General features: G+C 37.4%; 1 pseudogene; it reads right to left on the bottom strand.

Moving 5' to 3' along the window:
• Positions 1 to 4751: 4751 nt before the first annotated feature.
• Positions 4752 to 20038, bottom strand: LOC146886235 (uncharacterized; annotated as a pseudogene).
• Between the last annotated feature and the right edge of the window lie 778 nt (positions 20039 to 20816).

Here is a 20816-nt window from a genome sequence, read left to right as displayed (position 1 = left end):
AGTTTTTTTTTCCATATATCTTGACGAGGAACTAAAATTTTTCTACAAAACTATTAATTAGATTAAGGTTTAGTCTTTTTGTGGATGATAGAATAATTGTTTGAAAAAGGTTCTATTAAAATCAATGATGTAGATTTTTGTAAGGATATACATTGTAGGCACATTTCTTCATCAAATTATATTCAAAGGCCTCATCTTTTTCATAAAAAAAAAAACTCAAAAAATAATTTTAAATAAAAAGCCTCATTTTTTAAGTTTGTTTTAAACCTCCCAAACTCTTGAGTTGTCCTGCCTAATGACATTTCGTTGACAATAAAAGAAACACAAATGTTATGTCTAATAACATGGACTTAGACTACCTGACTCTTATTAAAGGTTGGTCTCACCTTCGAAATTTGTACGGTCTCCAAGGGGATTAATACATTTTTGTTTTGGTACATAGAAAATAATTTTATTTCATATAATTATTTTAAAGGAAGATGCAAAACTTTCTTTAAAGAAGTACTTTAGTTGTCTTCAAAAACAAGCAAAAATTACTCTTTTCGATATAAAATTGACCAATTATAAATCCAAAGAAAATCATTTCGTGAGAATTTATATTTCATTCTTTTATTCCTATGCATATTTATTATTATTATAAAGATATTTCTTATGTTTACTTTGAAAGTCATTTTATTACAAGATTTGCCACTATAATTTGAAAATTATGTTCGTAAACATATGTTCAAATATCTTATGCTTCATGAAGAATTTCATAAAGTTAAATGCAAAGTATTTATTAAAACCCAACCAAAGAAATCCAACAAAATTGGCAAATGATAAGAGGTCTAAGACCCGGGGAAAAAAATTAAAAAGTTCATGTGAAGTTTAAAGTGAGAATGCTTGTTGGGGTAAGGATCACGTGGACATAAAATTTTAGAAACACATGAAATATATAATTGGTTGATGAGAATTATTGCTTATTTGATTTTATAAATATATTTAATTATGTATAGCATACAACATTCATGTGTTTATAATTTAGTAGTGCACCTTGTATCATATGTAAGGTTGTATTTTAATCGTTGGTGGTGTAAGTTGGGTGCTTTGGGGGCTTGGGTTTGAACTAGGTAGTATGTGGATTGATTTATTTTTGTTGTTTTTCTCTCTCTTTCTAGTTTCATTATTTTGGGGCACGTGCAATGAAAACATTAATTGTATGTTTTTTTATTCTTTCTTTTTTTCATTTGGGTTAGGGAGGCACGTGTTCATCAATAGGGTTTTAGGTTTTAGTTTTTGATTATGAGAAGATTGGTTGGCATTGCCATACTAGGGAAAGAAATGGCCAGGTTGTGTTTTTTAACCGCAAATTCCTTAGTTAATGTGAGTAACCATATAAAAAGGAAGGAAATAATGCTGAGTGAATGCTAGGTTAAGGACCTTCTAGGTAATAAGTTTTAGGAGTTGGGGAGTAAGGAAAAAGAAAAAATATAAGCAAACGACCAGAGCAGAGAGGGACGCGAGGAGAATGAGAGACGAAGGGTTAGAAAGAGGAACTACTGAACCACTAGGTATGGGGTGCTACTCTTGTCCTTTCTCCTTGTTCATTAAGGTCTTATGCGTGAGAATTGTAATGTTTAGAATGTGTTAATGCAATGACGATGAATGGTATCCTACCTTTGTTAGTTTCTGGCTTTTGAACTTGCTTTGATGTTGGTATTCTGGTTTTCAAACTTGCTTTGATGTTGGTAAACCACGATCCTTTTATTCTCATGCTGTCGTGAAAGTGTGTGAGTTTCATTCCGTTCTAGAGGCCATAGTTTTTCTCCTTCGTGAACCTTTAACAGTTGGTGGTGCGTCGACTTTTTTTTTTTCATTGTGTGATTAGTTCCACTACGGAGGTGGGTAGCATTCAGAGTTAGGATTCTTAAGAACTTTAACCTGGTGGGGGCAATTTTGTGGGTTTCAAACTCTACGTTATATAGGCTGGGTTCGTTAGTCATGGTACGTCCACGATTTCCGTTGGGAGGCAGTGCACGTGCTTGGACAACTGTTGGGGCCTTCCCTTTTCTTACCTTACGTTTTGTTGGGATTGCTAGGAGACCATGTGGTCATTGCATATAGCCTGGGTTTTCATTCTTCATGCTATTTTGAGTTCACCTTTACAATAAGTTCTCTTTGGCCTTTTCACTACATGCGTCAAGTTCGTTTATAGGAGAGAGAAGTTGTACAAAAGTATACAAGACTTTTCACTTTTTGGTACATAAGGAGAGTAGGGCTACGACCCACGACATTACTATTATCAGGACAACAATAAAAAAACGTAGAAGGGTGAAAAAACTTTTGCTTTCGGGGTTTAGTAAGTTGGTAGGTGTTGGAGTTTTAAAATTCTACTGCTAGATATATAAGACTTAAGCTGCTTATAGTTATGTTTTGTTTTAGCTAGGGTTATGGTATTGTTATAATATATAAGGCACATAAAAATTTTAAGGTTTATTTTAGTTTAACGATTACTAATTGTTTGGGAAGCATTAGATATAAGTTTATAATATATAATTCTTTTTTCTGATTGTGAATAAAGTTGGCATTAGATCTAAAGCATACTTCAGGGATTTTATTTTATTATATTCTAGGAATGCCTAATTAATAGGTTGTCAAATTTTGGTTTTAGTTTCGACTTTGCAGTGGATGGCATATGGTTTCACTTAACATATGACTTTGAGAAGAAAGAAATATGGAACAGCTCGTGGAAAAGGTTTTCTCGTCTTACCTAGATATTAGTAGTGATTTTTTCACCTGCACGAGGCAGTGGAAAGAGGTCATCTTCGCCTGTGCGAGGTAGTGGTAGAGGATAAGTTTAAGTATTGTACTCTCTCGCCTACGCGAGGCAGTGGAGAGGGGAAAAATGTTTCACCCTTAGTTCCGGCTCGAAACCGAGTATAGTGCTCGGTGAGCGATTCACCGAAGTTTTTACTCATAAGTAGTCGAGGAATAGGGGAAACAGGTCCTTGCTGCGAGGGCAAGACAACTCGAATCAAATGGTTCTAGGGAATGGGTTATAGTGGCTGGAGACAAGTGACGGCAATTGGAGAGTGGTAGTGATTACCACTTTGAAATATCTTGTTGGTTTGATGTAATGATGTGTTTATTATTTGTGTTGTTTTTTTTCTGTTAAATCCTTATATACAATAATTGTCTGCAATTAGTTGGTTTGATGTAATGATATGTATATTATTTGTGTTGTTTTTTCTGTTAAATCCTTATATACAACAATTGTCTACAATTAGCTCACCCTGTTTTGTGTGTTGTAGTGTATGCGATGATCGTATGACGTGTGTGTTATACGAGAGCAAGTAATAATGCAGGTGTTTTCGAACGAGAGTAGATTGACGTGAGTGTGGGAAGAACTCGTGGTTTATTTCTTGTTTGATTTTAAGTTAAATGAGAAAAATGATGTAATTTTTTTTATTTATTTACTGTTACTATTTTAAAACTCCTAGACAACTTTATTTTGAATTAATTGTTTGAAATATTATCGAAGTTTTATTTATATATTTATTATTCTTGTGGTTTTGTATGAAGTGTATGTTTCACAACTATTTGTGACATCTTAAATTGGGATGTTACAGGAGGAATTTTATTGTCAAAATAGGCTTTGAGAAGGGAACAATATTTACTTATTTAATTTTATGCACTTATTTAATTGTTTCTTTTTTGTTGTTTTTAGGTTTAATACTCGGATAGTCCCATTTTGGGGTAGTGTGTCAAATTGGTACCCGTTTTAAAAAAAAATGTCAATTTGATCCCTAAAGTGGATAATGGGCATCAATCAAGTCTTTTTATTGATGTTGTTTAAATCGTTAACTGATTTGTGTTTGGTTCAACGTTGGAGAATTGATTCTAGTTGAATCAATTCTCAATTCTCCAATGCAACAATTAGTTGTTTCTCATTCAACATGAATTTTTTACCCTTTAGGATTTAAGGTTTAGGGTTTAGGGAAGAGGCTTTGTGTTGTTGATAAAATATGACGAGAAGAACAACATGAGAAGAACACGACGAGAAGATTTTGGGGTTTTAGTGCGATTAGTATGTGAAAATGAAATCTGAAGTTGTTATTAATAAATAATTAGTATGGTTATTTTAGGGTTTTAGAAGTGTTTGAAGATTCTGGTGATTTTTGTGTTCAGGGTTAGTGTATTTTATGTGTTTCAAGTTGTAAATTCTTTATGTAATGTGGTGGAGTCAGTATTAGTTCATTGAATTGGTTGACAATGGTGGTTCACCATTATATGTGACGGTGACTGTGGTGAGGTTGTGGTCCTCCATTTTAAATTGATTTGTCGTGGTGTGTTTGTGGTATAGAATGTAAATTTTGTTTTATATTTTGGGCACTTTCATATTTTATAGGGATATATAGAGAGACAAATATAGTAATTGAGATGAATGAGCCTGTTTTTGAAGTGGTGTTTCACCATGGGGGAAAGTTTTTCAATGATGGGTCACTGGAATATGTAGGAGAGAACAATACTTTATCAATGTTATTTATTGAAATGCTTAGTAGCTGATTTGCTTAGCACGTTATGTGTTTTAAAGAACAATGTTATCTATTGAAATGCATTTGGGATTAATATCATGTGTATTTGCAGCATAATTTAACTTATATGATTGAGCGCAATTTTGAAGCCATGAACATTTTATTTATCTTCATTTGTATTTTGTTTTGTATGGAAGCCATATAGTTTGGAACTTCATGTCCTTATTATACACCTAACTAAAGAGAAATATATTCTTTCTTCATTTGGATGTATGCAAGCATGACATTTTTATGTCTTTACATTTTCTTAAGAAGTTGCTAACTTTTCCATCAAATTAATAACTTCCTCTTTTAATTGAGAAGTTTCATTCAAATCAAAATTTGAGATATTGTGCCCTTCACTACTAAATCTTGTTATGGACTGAAATGCAACACTATGAAGACATCCTAGTCCTATGCAACATACACGTCCAAGATGATTCTTTCACAACACTTTACTAAAACAATCATCAGCTGAGATTTCATTAAAATTAATATTTTGACTAATTTCTTGTGTTATGTTCTCCTGTAAATATAAAAGTACTCAATGAATATTGAAACTGGAATTGGAAGAAGAATATTGAAACCAAGTCCATTTAAATGTGTATTTGGCAATGAAACTGAAAGTTGTGATAAGGAGTCCAAACTAAACCTATGATATTTCTTTTCTTCACACTCTCAAAGTATCCATTCCTTAACATTCAAAATTTCATAGTGCATGATAAAGGAAGGCATATAATGTGTGTTTGAGTATATCTACTTTCAAAGTTAAAAAATATTCAAAATTAAAAAATTAAAGCACATAATATTTTTTAATGAAAACACTTAAATATTGGTAGCATGTAGTGGGATGACGAGTTCAATGAAGACTACCTGTTTTCACTTTGGAATTTGCCAAAAGTTGCAAAAAAAAAAGGAGTACAAGATTTGCATGTAATTCCCTAATATTGCTTAAAGATATACATATTTCAAGAAAAATAGAAAAATTTCACGAATACTTACTCAATTCTGGAACTCTAAAAACCATTACAATAATGTTGAAGAAGTTAATGGAAATTAGAGTGAGATTGATTTATAAAAGATTGTAATCCTCTCACTAGAAATAGGTACCTCTAATTTGATTTGATTTTCCTTATGATGAGAATATATAATATTTGTTATCATCCATAATTTTGACATGCATGATTCTCATGTCCTCAAAATCAATTCAAGAAAGTGGTGTAGCAAAATGAAAAAGAGTTTAATATTGGACAATTATTTCTTAACAAACATACTATTGTTGTAAGACCCGCAAAATTTAATTAATTCAATAAATAATTAATTAATAAATGCGGGTAGTGGAAGCCTTTATGTCATTAAATATTGACTATTGTAATGTGGAAAAGTATTAGGTCAAATGGTTGAGAGTACTTGATTATGTGAGAGGACTTGGGTTTAAGTCCTATGTGTGCCATTTATGTGCTATTTAATTTATTATTATTTTAATAATATGATGGATCATGATGATTGATAATATAATCCTAGAATTGGTTGAATGGTTGTGCATTGATTTGTCATTGGCATGGTTAGGGGTTTGAACATTGGTAGAACCAATTAAACTTTCCTTTTTGTCAAAATTCTTTTTGGCATCGAATGGAAAGGTCATAGAAACCCTAGCCGTCAGAGGGCAGCTAGGAGGGTAAGGAGAGAAAATTCAGAGTGAAACTGTGGTATTGATTGAGGCATAAGAGGCTGAATTGGAGAGAGTTAAGGCAAGCATTGTGATCAAGGAAGAAATCAAGAATATTCAAGTTTTAAGCAAGGATTTTCAGGATATGAGAGCTAGAACTGTTCCTTTTATTTAGTGCTGTTAATTGCCTGAAATGTATGATGAATTGGATTCATATACTCTACCTATTTCATGTATTTTTCGTGTTTTCTGGAATTTTCTAGAAACAGCCTGGCGGGTGATGAACCACCGCCAGGCGACTCATCTTTTTCTGGGTAATTTTGGGTGTAACGTCCCTACTGAAAATTACTTATTTAAATAAAATAAATAAGAAATGAAGTTCAAACGTCATAACTTTTATTATTCCCAAACGCGGGAAAATTTAAAATAAAAATCGAGTGCGCCAAAATTTAAATGAAACTAAAATATAATGTATTACAAGTTCCAAAGTTCGATAAACAAATGAAAACATAGTAAAATCCCTAGCTCATAGTATCCCAAGCTGTAACATCCCTGGCTACCCCTCCTCGGCCCCCAGAGGCTGTCAGGTTACTACAGCCCAATGCACCCCAACCCATCACCCTTCTCCGTCCATTCATACTGGGTGGGTTGTTGCCAGTGGGGATCGAATCCCCAACCTGACCTTTAACACCTCTGGCACACCAGTAGATGCTACCAGTTGGGGTCACCTCTAGCATCTACTGGTGTGCCAGAGGTGTTAAAGGTCAGGTTGGGGGTTCGATCCCCACTAGCAACAACCCACCCAGTATGAATGGACGGAGAATGGTGATGGGTTCGGGTGCATTGGGCTGTAGTAACCTGACAGCCTCTAGGGCCCGAGGAGGGATAGCCAGGGATGTTACACAAGCTAGACTTCTCTCCGCATCTACACATCCACAACATCACCTGTAGCATAGTCTGCTCCCGTGTAACGAATCACACAATCATCGCCAAACACAAACAAAAAGGGTGAGCTTATACACAAAATAACATATAAGTTAACAAAATAAAAGCAATAAACCCATCTTATTCCTCCTAGTTAGTTCTTGGCCAAGACCTTATCCCCAAGGCTTTTCAGCCTTTACAACACACAAATAGTTAGCCTCAGATTCAGGGTTGACGATGCTCACATAAACCTGCCCGCTCGTGGTCCTGCCTCTACAAACCTCCCCGCTCGTAGTCCTGCTCTACGGACCTGCCCTCCTGTAGTCCAACTCACGTGATCCACCAGCTATGTACCTCCCCCGCACACAACATCTCTCAAGTGTAAGCACGAAACATACGATCCTACCTCGCTCGTATCCCCACATGAGAGTAACAAGATATGAACTTGCCCGCTCATATCATCACGTGTTCACCACCATCCATGAACCTACCCGCTCATGGCACAACATCTCTTGATCCAAGTATAGCATCATTACTTAAGAGCAACACACGTAAGTCACAAACTGTAGCATTATCGCCTAGCGGAACCTCTTCACCGCCAGGCGTTAAGCTCCAGACAGACCCACTATTTTAGGGTCTGTCGCCTGGCGAATGACACCTTGTCACCAAGCGCCACACAGTGTAGGGACCCCTCGCGCTAGTCCTATCGCTTGACGCACATACCCGTGCCACCAGGCGCTATACCAGAAACACACCTCTGCTGGTTTTGGCACCCAAAACAGTTTAACTTGCAGTCTAAATTACTCCCAAAGTTCAGTTATACACTTTTCAAGCAAAGTTGAATTATTGATAATCTGCCACTCTCATGGTTTCTAGTGCCTCTCCTTCGTAGTTGTAACTCCCCTCATTCCAAACCTATGATTTTACTGAGCACTTTAATATTTCATAATACCTCAATCAAGCTCATGGAAAAGACTACCAATCTAGTACATGAAATTTAGACTATATGCAACTTCCCTACTGAAATGATACTAACGTTTTGTTTAATATCTCCATTCCAAGTTACCCAAATTTTATGGTTGATACTTTAACGTTCACAAGGATGTTTATGGCAAAATTACCCAAAATCAGAATCTGAAATTCCTACAATTCATATTGGACATCTTATGGGATCCTAACTATCCCTTACAATTCCCTTGCAATTATCATTTAATCGTACTCCTTAGTTACAAACTTAGAATAACCATTATTGTATTCTCCTCATTTAGTCCTTTTGATTCCCAACTTTAATGTACTCTTCTCGTCACCTAAATCCATACTCATGACCTAGAGACTCATTTCACTAGCACCCTCCCTCACAGTCACCAACCAAATTTCTAAAACAGTGTTGGTTCATTGTTGTCGCCTAATAGCATCGTAATGGCCGCCAAGCGGCGCACCAGTTCCTAGTTAAAAAACCAGGTTTTCTGCACTTGCGAGAAATCCAATTCCCCCTAATTTGACACACAATCCAATTAAACCAAACTGCACCAATTCACATAAAATTTGTCAGAACAACACAACGCAATATCCTTCATTTCACATCATATAATTATTGATTTAAGGAACCTCTATTCATCACTTTTCCCTTTCAAGAATCCAACTCGACTCATGATTCAATGGTTATCCTCACATCATTTCCACACCACTTTATCATACAATTAAATCATACAATTTACATTATGATGCATCATACACGATAAACAACAACCAATTCTAGAAGTGTCAATGACTCCTGCACCAAAACATAACCAACAACCCAGAATAGCTTCGCGTCGCCTGGTGGAAATCCTTGACCCGCCAGGCAGTTCATACCAGAACCCAATAAACTGGGTCACTACTGATGCGTCGCCTGGCGGCATCTTCATGCCCGCAAGGCAATTTCTAGGCGGAAACCCAGAAACTTACGTAAACAGTGCGAAAGAACGGGGAAAAATCTATGCAATCATATCATGGAAATGCATAATCATTCATACGCGAATTAAAACACAAGAAATAGCTCCCCTTACCTGGATTCCTTGCTAAAACTCGAATTTGGTGTGCTTATCCTTCAACCAAAACCCTTCTAGCCTTTGGTCCCACTCTAACAACGTCTTTCAACCTCACCTCTCCTTTCAACCAGTACCACCTCTTCTGGAAAACCTTTGCCTAACCCTCACACGAAAATGCAACACTCTCTTTCTCCTCCAATTGCCTTCTCTCTCTCACTTACTACCCTAATTAAGTGTAATTAACTCTAAAACGAAAAATGCCATTAAGTTTTATGTTAATGGCTAATCATGAACCATTATTTGGTTGTCTCCAGCCTACTAGGCTGCCTCTCTTGGCAGCTAGGGTTTCTTAGCCTTTTCACATTCATGCCAAAAGAAAATTTGGCAAAAAGAAAGTTAACTTCATTCTTAACAAGATTCAAGCCCAAAACCACTCAATTACAAAGCCAATGCACAACCAATTTAACCAATACATGTTTCATGATAATTCCTAAAATTTTAGGATTACATTATCACTGATCACATTCAAACATATCATTAAAATAATGCACATAATAAAATATCATACAATTGGCATACATAGGACTTGAACTCAAGTCCTCTCACATAATCAAGTACTCTCAACCACTTGAGTTAGTACTTTTCCACGTCATTACAATCTGCATTAAATGCCTTAAAGGCTCCTACTACCCGGATTTATTAAATAATTATTTATTTAATTATTTAAATTTCTTGGGTCTTACATTGGGTTCCAAAGATGGAACTGCCTGGTGGCACGAGCTTATCCGTTAGGCGACATATGGCTGATCAACTAGTCTTCTCGATTTTCTATAAAGGGCCTGGCAGTGATGAACACCCGCCAGGCGACACGAGTAGCATGGCTCGATTTTGTGATCTTGTTGGATTCTGGGTTGATTTCGATCGGGGAATGAGGGAGTTAATTCAGTTGTTTGGTTGTTGGATGCTAAAATTATTGAATTAGATTGAGATTGGAAGTGAATTGCATAAAATTGCCATGAATAGCTTTTAGGGCTTAAGAATTGAGGGTTTTAGATTTTGGATCGAATTAATGGGAGAATGTTAATATAATTCCGTGAGTAGGAATCAATATAATAGAATTATGAACTTAAATACATTAGGGTAGCCTATTAAGTGGAAAATCGAGAGAAATTAGAGCTGAGAACTCGCGCAGGTGCATAATCAATTCTGGAATTTCCAGAAATTGATGCACCGCCTAACGGGGCATGACGTGCCGCTAGGCGATAGTTGCAGAATAGTGAAGGGTGCAACTGAGTTGGCAGCGAGTGGGAAATTCAGTGTAAAGTCAATTTGTGGTATGTAAAAGTAGAGTTGAAATCGGTTGGCTATGGTATTAGGAAGAGTGAGTGATACATTGAGTGAGACTATAAGGAATTATAAAGTTTAAGTTATGCTAAACGAGTTGAATATAATAATAGTGCAGTATAGGTTATTGAAAACTAGAACATCACTGAATGACGAGGCATAATCTAACTTAAGAATGGGTTGTGAGGGGGAGTTGCTTAAGGTGAAGAAATGATATAAAGCTAAGATAAGGTATAAATGGGTGTGTTACTTGTAACTGATTTGAGATTGATGTAACAGTGGGTAAACTGTGATAAGTTTCAGGTTTGAATGTGACTTTGGTATAAATCAAAGTAATATGGTTTGACTTTAGTTGATTTAAAGAGATTTGTGTAGTCAAGAGAGTGAATTTATTAATGAGGACGATTATGAAAGCAAGACATAAGAAAGGCAAGTTGAGGAACATAGAATGGAACTTGTATGATTTGAAATTTTGTGATGGATCATGGATGAGTTGAGCAAGATTGAAAACAAATCTGAGAAGCCTAAACCAGTACAATTCGTTGTACTGGTGTAGCTCCTGGTGGTGGAGTCTGGATCGCTAGGCGATAGCTACACTCACAATGGCTACTGGAAAGTGTGGCACCGAGTGGTGAGGATCGTCCTGCCAGGCTACACCTGTAGGGAGAGGATACAAAGGCACTTGGTGCCTAGCAGCACGTGTCCCCTGCCTGGCGGTCTAGAAGTGTGTTTCGCCTGGCGGCTTAGGAGCAGTGCAGGCGATAATGTAGAGATCAGGCCTGTGTTTTGCTTGCTTTGGATGTGCGTGGTTTACAAGGCTTTGATGATATCTCGAAGGTTGGCTTGTTGGTGTTCCATGAGTTGTGGCTCGGAACATATCCCTTGAGTTGTGGCTCAGGATAGGGGTTAAGCACGTGATATTCCTTGAGTTGTGGCTCAGAATGACATCTCTTGAGTTGTGGCTCGAGATGACGGATGAATATAAGGAACTCTTGAGTTGTGGCTCGGGTTGAATAAATAATTTATTGAAATAATACCTCATTTATTATCAAATCATTTCCTAAAACGCGGGAAAATTTTTAAACTTTACAATTCAAAAGTGAAAAGCAGCCGTAAAAACCAATAATTAAATTACATGAAAGTTTAATAAAGAAGTCTATATAAATCCTCATGAAATCTACTCCCGCTCTCCACCTTTAAGCATCTCCTGGCTCACCTGTAACATCATTTGCTCCCGGATAACAAGTTACCGATCATCGCCACACACAAACAAATAGGGTGAGCTATGCACATACATAAAATAAATGTGAAATAAACCCACCCAAACATTCATAATTATTTATCTTTTTACAATAAACACTCACTTTCCCAAACTCATAAACATTTTGAGTTTATGCATGTACTCTTGATCATGGGACTTTCCTGTGCTTCCACGACCCTCCTCGCTCGTGGTCCAACCTACAAGCCTATCCCGCTCGTAGTCCTACTTCACAGACTCCCTCGCCTGTCATCCGAACTTCTCACTCAGACCTGGACATGCATACCTGTCTTTCCAATTATGAACTCCCTCGCTCATAGCATTCTCAAGTTTAAGCATGAAATGAACTCCCTTGCTCACTCATCCCAAACAAGAGTACCTCCGGTAAACTAAACCATTCACGTTCCGCATGCGGTCCACCCATCGCGAACTCCTCGCTCGCGACTTAAACCAAGCACATCCCAAATCTTATGGACTTAGTCCTTCAAGCCCAAAATCCCAACACATTCACATAATTCACGTAATTTTCGAAAATAAAATAGCAAACTAGCTTAATCAGGAATCAAAAGCATGAATCTTCACTATTCTCGCTTAGGTTAGGAGCCTTTGCCCAAACGAGTATGTTTGTCTCGCTTAAGCTAGACTTCCTCGCCTAAGCGAGTTAGTTACAATGGCTCTCCACGAGCTCTCGCTTAGGCGAGACCTTCTCGCCTGAGCGAGATCATCTTTCGCCCAAAACAACAGTCTCTCGCCTGGCTGTGATTCAAGCAAAAACACATATTTTTCCACGATTTCTCGATTAGGCGAGACACGCTCGCCTGAGCGAGACGATTCGTCACCCTAAACATGGGCTCTTCACTTAAGCGAGACACTCTAGGCGAGGCTTGCTCGCTTGAGCGAAATTAACATATGCATTCCCTGCTCACGCACGAGAAAACCAAAAAACCATGCCAAACCATGAATTACTCAGTACCAAGCAATCTATATCAACAAGCAAATTACATGAACTTGTCTTAAGTCCATTTGAACAACCAAAACTTGTGATTTACCCATAAACAACCATACAATACCAAAAACCCTCATCCTATTCATACAAAGGCATAAGAGACCTTGCAAACAACATCCAATGAACCAACGTCTCAATCACATCACATATAGCACGAAATTTCATAGCACGCAGGAATCAAATGATAAGAGCAAGACTCAGAATCGTAACACATCTCATTTAATTTAAACACATAAGGACAACCCACCCTAACTTGGATTCCTTTGCTTAAAGATTGTAGACTTTGAGGGTTCTTCTTCGATTCACCAGTCCGCCTAGTTCTTCCACTCAAGTCTACTCCCAATAACACTCAATTCTCACCACACACACTCTGAATTTGTGCCCTTCTTCCTATGCCACAATGACAGCCCCAAAAACCCTCTCTCTCTCTCTCCCTTACTTGGTCACTAAATATTGCCTTAATGAGAGGTAAATAGTGCAAAAACGAAAATTACTTTTATACCTACTTAATGATCATTGAATTTGTGGTTTATACTAGTTTCCCAGCCCCCTTTGGCTGTTCCTTTGCTAGGTTTTCCTTTGCCCTTTCACATTCATGCCAAAGCTAAATTTAGCAAAAGTAAGGTTTAATTCATGTCTATCAAGGTTTGAACACACAACCGTCCACACATCAAGTCAATACACAACCATTATGCCAAATTCGTATTTCTTACTAATTCAATCCTAAGATTAAGTGATCACTCATCATGATCGATCACATTATCAAAATAATATAACTAAAAACACATAGTTGGCATACATAGGACTCGAACCCAAGTCCTCTTCACATACTCTCAATCACTTGAGCTAGTACTTTTCCACGTAATACCATTTAATGTCATCAATTGCATTCCACTGGTCTTACATTTCACGGGTCTTAAGCAGAAAAGAAGAGCACGGCTGAAAAAATTAGCATGATTCTAGTGGTTGATGAATATGCAGATGTGTTACCAGATGAAATTCCTGAATTGCCACTAAGTAGGGATGTTGATTTCACTATTGATCTCATCCCTGGAGCTGAGGATGTACAGAAGATAGCCTTCAGATCACGATATGGACACTACGAATATGTGGTGATGCCATTTGGGGTGATAAATGCTCCTGCAATCTTCATGGACTACATGAACAGGATCTTCCGACCATACTTGGATCAGTTTGTCGTAGTATTCATTGACGACATACTGATAAATTCTAAAAGTCGGGAAGAACATGCAGATCATCTGAGAGTGGTGCTGGCAGTTCTCAAAGAGCATCAGTTGTATGGGAAGTTGTCAAAGTGTGAGTTCTGGCTGGAGGAGGTACAATTCTTGGGTCATGTGATATCAGCTCAAGGAATCGTGGTGGACCCAACAAAGATAGAAACAATGATAAAGTGGGAACGACCATAGACCGTGACTGAAGTGAGAAGTTTTCTGGGTCTGGCAGGATACTACATAAGGTTCGTTGAGGGCTTTTCCAAGATGGTGAGTCCGTTGACACAGCTCACTAGAAAGAATCAACCTTTCTCTTGGGCAGATGAGTGCGAAGCTTGCTATGAAGAGAAGGTTGACAAGCGCCCTAGTGTTGGCTACTCTAGACACAACTAAGACGTTTGAGGTGTATTGTGACGCTTCATACCAGGGTTTGGGTTGTGTGCTGATACAGGAAAAAAGGCCAATGGCCTATGCGTCGAGGCAATTAAAGGTGCATGAGAAGAATTATTCGACGCATGACCTGGAGTTAGCTGTAGTGGTATTTGCTCTCAAGACTTTGAGGCATTATCTGTATGGCTCTTAGTTCCAAGTTTTCAGTGATCATAAGAGCTTGAAGTACTTATTTGATCAGAAGGAACTTAATATGCGACAAAGGAGGTGGATGGAATATTTGAAAGACTACGATTTTGAGTTGTTATACCATCCAGGTAAAGCTAATGTTGTCGCAGACACTCTGAGCAGAAAAAGAGTGCATATGTCGGCGATGATGATGAAGGAGCTAGAATTGACGGAGAAGTTACACGATATGAACTTGGGGCTAAATATGGGTGCATGTCATATCAGGTGTAGCATGTTGAGAATCACCAACGAGTTTCTGGAGGAGATTCGAGTGGAACATGACAATGATCAAGAGCTGCAGCAGATCATTGGATGGTTGGGCACTGATAAAGGAAATGACTTTAGGATGGGCAAAGACGGTATCCTACGTTTCAGAGAAAGGGTGTGTGTACCTAGAAAACTTGCACCGAGGAAAATGCTCTTGAAGGAAGGGCATAAGAGTCGTCTTAACATACACCCAGGTATGACTAAGATGTATAAAGATTTAAAAGTAACTTTCTGGTGGATTGGTATGAAGACGGATGTACCAGATTATGTAGCATCATGTTTAGTATGCCAAAAGGCAAAGATTGAGCATTAGAGGTTAGGTGGTACATTGGAGCCTCCTGATATTTCTCAGTGGAAATGGGACAACATTTCCATGGATTTTGTCACACACCTATCGAGGCCAGTGAAGGGTCATGACTTAATCTGGGTAATTGTAGACAGATTGACGAAATGTGCACATTTCCTGCCAATTAATCAAAAGATGTCTATTGACAAACTGACAAAATTGTATGTTAGAGAGATTGTCAAGTTACATGGAGTACCAATGAGTATTGTGTCAGATCGGGATCCGAGGTTCACATCAAGGTTCTGGTAGTCGTTGTAGGAAATACTTGGTACTCAGTTAAGAATGAGTTCATCCTATCATCCTCAGACAAATGGTCGGTCTGAGAGAACCATATAATCATTGGAGGACTTACTCAGGATATGTGTGTTGGATCACCTGGGGACTTGGGGTGATATGCTTCCATGGGTTGAGTTCATGTACAACAACAATGATCACTCCAACATCAGGATGGCACCATACGAGGCATTGTATGGCAGAAGATACATGACACCATTATGCTAGTAGTAGGATGGAGAGTCAGTAGTACTTGGTCCAGAATTTTTGCAGCAAAGCCCTGAGAAGGTGAAGGTAATAAAGGATAAAATGCATGCAACTCAGAGCAGGTCGAAGTCTTATGCAGGAAAGAGAAGGAGGCCACTTGAGTTTGAGGTAGGTGACCATGTATTCCTCAGAGTTACACCGACAACAAGAATTGGGAGAGCTCTCAAGTCGAGGAAGTTGACTCCTCAATTTATCGGTCCGTATCAGATCACAAGGAGGATTGGACCGGCAACCTACGAGATTGCTTTGCCACCTCACTTGGCAAACCTGCACAATGTCTTCCATGTATCACAATTGAGGAAGTACATTGCAAATCCTATTCATGTGCTGGAGGAGGACGATGTTCAGGTACGCGAGAACCTGATAATTGGAGTTGAACCAGTGAGAATCTTGGATTCTAAAGTCAAGCAACTTAGAGGGAAGGAGATCCGGACTGTGAAGGTCCTCTGGGACGAGGCAACTCAAGAGATGACGTGGGAGATGGAGGATCTCATGAGGAAGTCTTATCCTCACCTATTTCCTGGTAAGTCCAATTTTCGATGACAAAAATTTTGTAAGGTGGGGGGAATGTAAGACCCGCAAAATTTAATTAAGTAAATAATTAATTAATTAATAAATGTGGGTAGTGGGAGCCTTTATGACATTTAATATTGACTGTCGTGATGTGGAAAAGTACTAACTCAAATGGTTGAGAGTACTTAATTGTGTGAGAGGACTTGGCTTCAAGTTTTATGTGTGGCATTTATGTGCTATTTAATTTATTATTATTTTAATAATATGATGGATCATGATGACTGATAATATAATCCTAGAATTGTAATAATTATCACGAAACATGAATTGGTTGAATGGTTGTGCATTGATTTGACATTGGCATGGTTAGGGGTTCAAACTTTGGTAGAACTAAATTAAACTTTCCTTTTCACCAAAATTCTTTTTGGCACGGAATGGAAAGGTCATAGAAACCCTAGCCGTTACACAGCTAGGAGGGCTATGAAAATGATCATGAAACAACCATTGAATGATCATTAAGCTACGTTTAATGTCAATTTTCGTTTGACATTAAGCTTGATTAAGGCTTAGTAAATTGGCAATTAAGAGGAAAAAGAGAGAGGGTTAGAGGCTGCCTTTGTTGTGAGTGAAATTATGGTATTGATTAAGGCATAAGAGGCTGAATTGGAGAGAGCTAAGGCAAGCCATTGAGACCGTACCTTTTCTTTAGTGTTGTTAATTGCTTGAAATGTATGATGAATTTGATGCATATACTCTACCTATTTCGTGTATTTTTCGTGTTTTTTAGAATTTTCCAGAAACCGCCTGGCGGGTGATGAACCACCGCCAGGCGACTCATCTTTTTATGGGTAATTTTGGGTCCCAGAGATGGAACCACCTGGCGGCACGAGCTTATTCGCCAGGCGACGCATGGCTGATCAACCAATCTTCTAGGTTTTCTATAAAGGGCTTGACGGTGATGAACACCCGCCAGGCGATGCGAGCAACATGACTCGATTTTGTGATATTGTTGGATTCTAAGTTGATTTCGATCGGGGAATGAGGGATTTAATTTAGTTGTTTGGTTGTTGGATGCTAAAATTATTGAATTAGATTGAGATTGGAAGTAAATTGCATAAAATAGCCATGAACATCTTTTAGGGCTTGAGAATTGGGGGTTATAGATTTTTGATTGAATTAATGGGAGAATGTTAATATAATTCTGTGAGTTGGAAGCAGTATAATAGAATTATGAACTTAAATACATTGGGGTAGCCTATTAAATGGAAAATCGAGAGAAATTGGAGTTGAGAACTCGCGCAGGTGCAGAATCAGTTCTGGAATTTCCAGAAACTGATGCACCGCCTAGCGGGGCATGACATGCTGTTAGGCGACATGTGTAGAACAATGGAGGGTGCAACTAAGTTGGTAGCGAGTGGGAAATTCAGTGTAGGGTCAGTTTGTGGTATATAAAAGCAGAGTTGAAATGTGTTGGCTATGGTATTAGGAAGAGTTTGTGATACATGGAGTGATACTAGAAGGAACTATAAAGTTTAAGTTGTGCTAAAAGAGTTGAATATAATGATAATGCAATATAGGTTATTAAAAGCCAAAACATCACTGAATGACGAGGCATAATCTAACTTAAGAATGGGTTGTGAGGGGGAATTGCTTAAGGTGAAGAAATGATATAAAGCTAAGATAAGGCATAAATGGGTAGGTTACTTGTAACTGATTTGAGATTGATGTAATAGTGGGTAAACCGTGATAAGTTTCAGGTCTAGATGTGACTTTGGTATAAATCAGAGTAATATGGTTTGACTTTAGTTGATTTAAAGAGATTTATGTAGTCAAGAGAGTGAATTTATCAATGAGGACGATTATGATAACAAGACTTAAGAAAGGCAAGTTCAAGAACATAGAATGGAACTTGTATGATTGGAAATTTTGTGATGGATCATGGATGAGTTGAGCAAGACTGAAATCAAATCTTAGAAGCCTAAACCAGTATAATTCGTTGAACTGGTGTAGCGCCTAGCGGTGGAGTCTAGACCGCCAAGCGATAGCTACATTCATAATGGCTACTAGAAAGTGTGGTGCCTGGCGGTGAGGGTTGTTCCGCCAGGCGACACTTGCAGGCAAAGGATCCAGAGTCGCTCGGCGCCTGATAGCATGTGTCCCCTGCCAGGCGGTTTGGAAGAGTGTTTCGCGTGGCGGCTCAAGAGAAAAACCAATCGATAAAGCAAAGATTAGGCATGTGTTTTACTTGCTTTGGATATGCGTGGTCTACAAGGCTTTGATGATATCTCGAAGGTCGGCTTGCTGGTGTTCCTTGAGTTGTGGCTCAGAACGTATCCCTTGAGTTGTGGCTCGAGATAGGGGTTAAGCACGTGGCTTTGCTTGAGTTGTGGCTCGAGATGGTAGATGAACACGAGGAACTCTTGAGTTGTGGCTTGGGTTAGCGAGTGTTGCCGGTGTGAGTGTACGTGTTGTGGCACGTACGGATGGGTCCAGTTAGATTGCCCTCCTCAATATGAAGCTGACAAGTTTGGTAGTCTTGGGACGTTAGGAATGTTATTCGTATTGGGAACTCCACTTGGCGTTACAAAGTGTGGTCCGTAGCATGGTTTCCGACACGTGCTCTACTAGATGTGGCTGGTAGGTGTGGCAGCAAGACATCTCGAGGTACTCATCAGAAGACGTAGAACACGTATATATATATATATATATATATGATTATTTATTTGTTAGCTCAACTTATCTGCTTGTGTTTGGCGATGATCGTGTACGCGGTATACGGGAGCAGATGATGTTGTAGGTGGATCTGGTGAGGCATAGAGTCGGAGCGAGGCTAGTTTGGGAGAAAAGAGTTTTCAGAGTTTTATGTTTTATGTTTTTAAATAAATTGTAATATTTTATATTACTAATCTTTGATATTGAACATGGATTTTATAATTGCGTTTATAATAGAGGTTTTGCGATATTTTATAATGTTATAGAGTTTTAGTTTTCCTGTGTTTGTGGGGAAATGAGATTTCAATAAAGGAAGTGTATTTATTATTATTTTTTATTTTATTATTTAAATCCATAATATCCGGTCAGGATGTTACATTTGTCACTTACATATTGAAGATTTAAATATATTTATATTGTAACACGTAAGCTGAAAGTGGTGAGCTGATTGGCAATATCGTAACAATATATGAAAATTAGAGTAAAAACATATTGTAAAGTTATATGAATATATAAACTTTAACTAAACTTAAAACAATAGACCTTGTCTCTTCATTGACATAAGACCCATTTATTTTCTTACGAGTCTCAATATACATCTCTCCTCTACCCATAACATGTCCAGGGTTTACTTTCTAATACATATGGGCATATAAGAACAATAAAACACGACGCAAACTTTTATTAAACTTAATAATGAAAAAATATTTACCATCTCATGTTGTTTTGTAAACAAAAGCTTTGCACCATCAATATGAGGAATTTTTGTTCTTTTCTAATCTCTTACACAATTTTTTAGGCAAACAAGTTATTAATTAAAAAGAAAGATAAACAAAATATTTATTCATAACAATCCTTTGTGAAAACTATCTTATAGTCTACATTTAGATGGTAATCAACAAATGAAGACCATTGATCTTTTTTAATACCATTAGAGACGTTAGCAATTAATTGTTCTCTTGATAATGAACTATCATAAACATAGATACACAAATTCATCTTTCCATTTCTATACTCATTTGACATGCAAAGGGAATAATAACGTTAAACGAATTTCTCCGATGCCTAGAAATGAAATAAATTCTAAAAATAAAGTTAGTATATAATATTGCAGAAAAAAAAAGACGAATCTACACACATGATAAGTAGGGGAAGAGTTTTGGGGCTTTTGCTACTGCTAGATCTTCTTCACGCACATAATTTCCTAACACTACCACAAAACCTAATTTTTATGATAGAGGAGAGTTTCTAAATTTGGGCTAACCATAAAAACTGGAAAACCTAATTTCAATTTTGAGTAAAATTGAAAATGGATGCAAAATGGAATTAAGTTTGAAGGTTTGTTTTGGACTACAAACTAAAGTGAATGAATGTAGAAAATTGAAATTAAAAGTGGAGAGGTAGAAATTTAATGAAGTAGGATAATGTTGAAATATGAAACTAAGGAAAGGAAAGCAATAACAACTGAAAAAAAAAGAACAAATGTCAATCTACATTCTAATTGGTGTATATTGTTTCAAACTAAATTCTAATTGGTAAAACTCGCAGAAGAACTTAACTCCATTTTTAGATATGCATTAGAGCTAAAAAGCAATTCAAGAACAACAAAGTTAACCACATAAAAATATGATATTCAACATGTACCTTTAAAATGTTAAAACAATCATCCTTGTATAACTTTGGAACATTTGTCCAACTATCAAGGTTAATGGAAATATTTAGCAATAAGCCCACAAGTTGAAGAAGGAAGTGAAGTTGTTTCTCTACAGGCTTGCAATTGTCTGTCAAATGGTACAATTATATG

Source organism: Vigna unguiculata, chromosome 5, assembly GCF_037176805.1.
Source record: "Vigna unguiculata cultivar grain cowpea cultivar isolate G323 ecotype 2 chromosome 5, ASM3717680v1, whole genome shotgun sequence".
NCBI classification, from domain to species: domain Eukaryota; kingdom Viridiplantae; phylum Streptophyta; class Magnoliopsida; order Fabales; family Fabaceae; genus Vigna; species Vigna unguiculata.
This window is presented reverse-complemented; position numbering and strand designations above follow the sequence as displayed.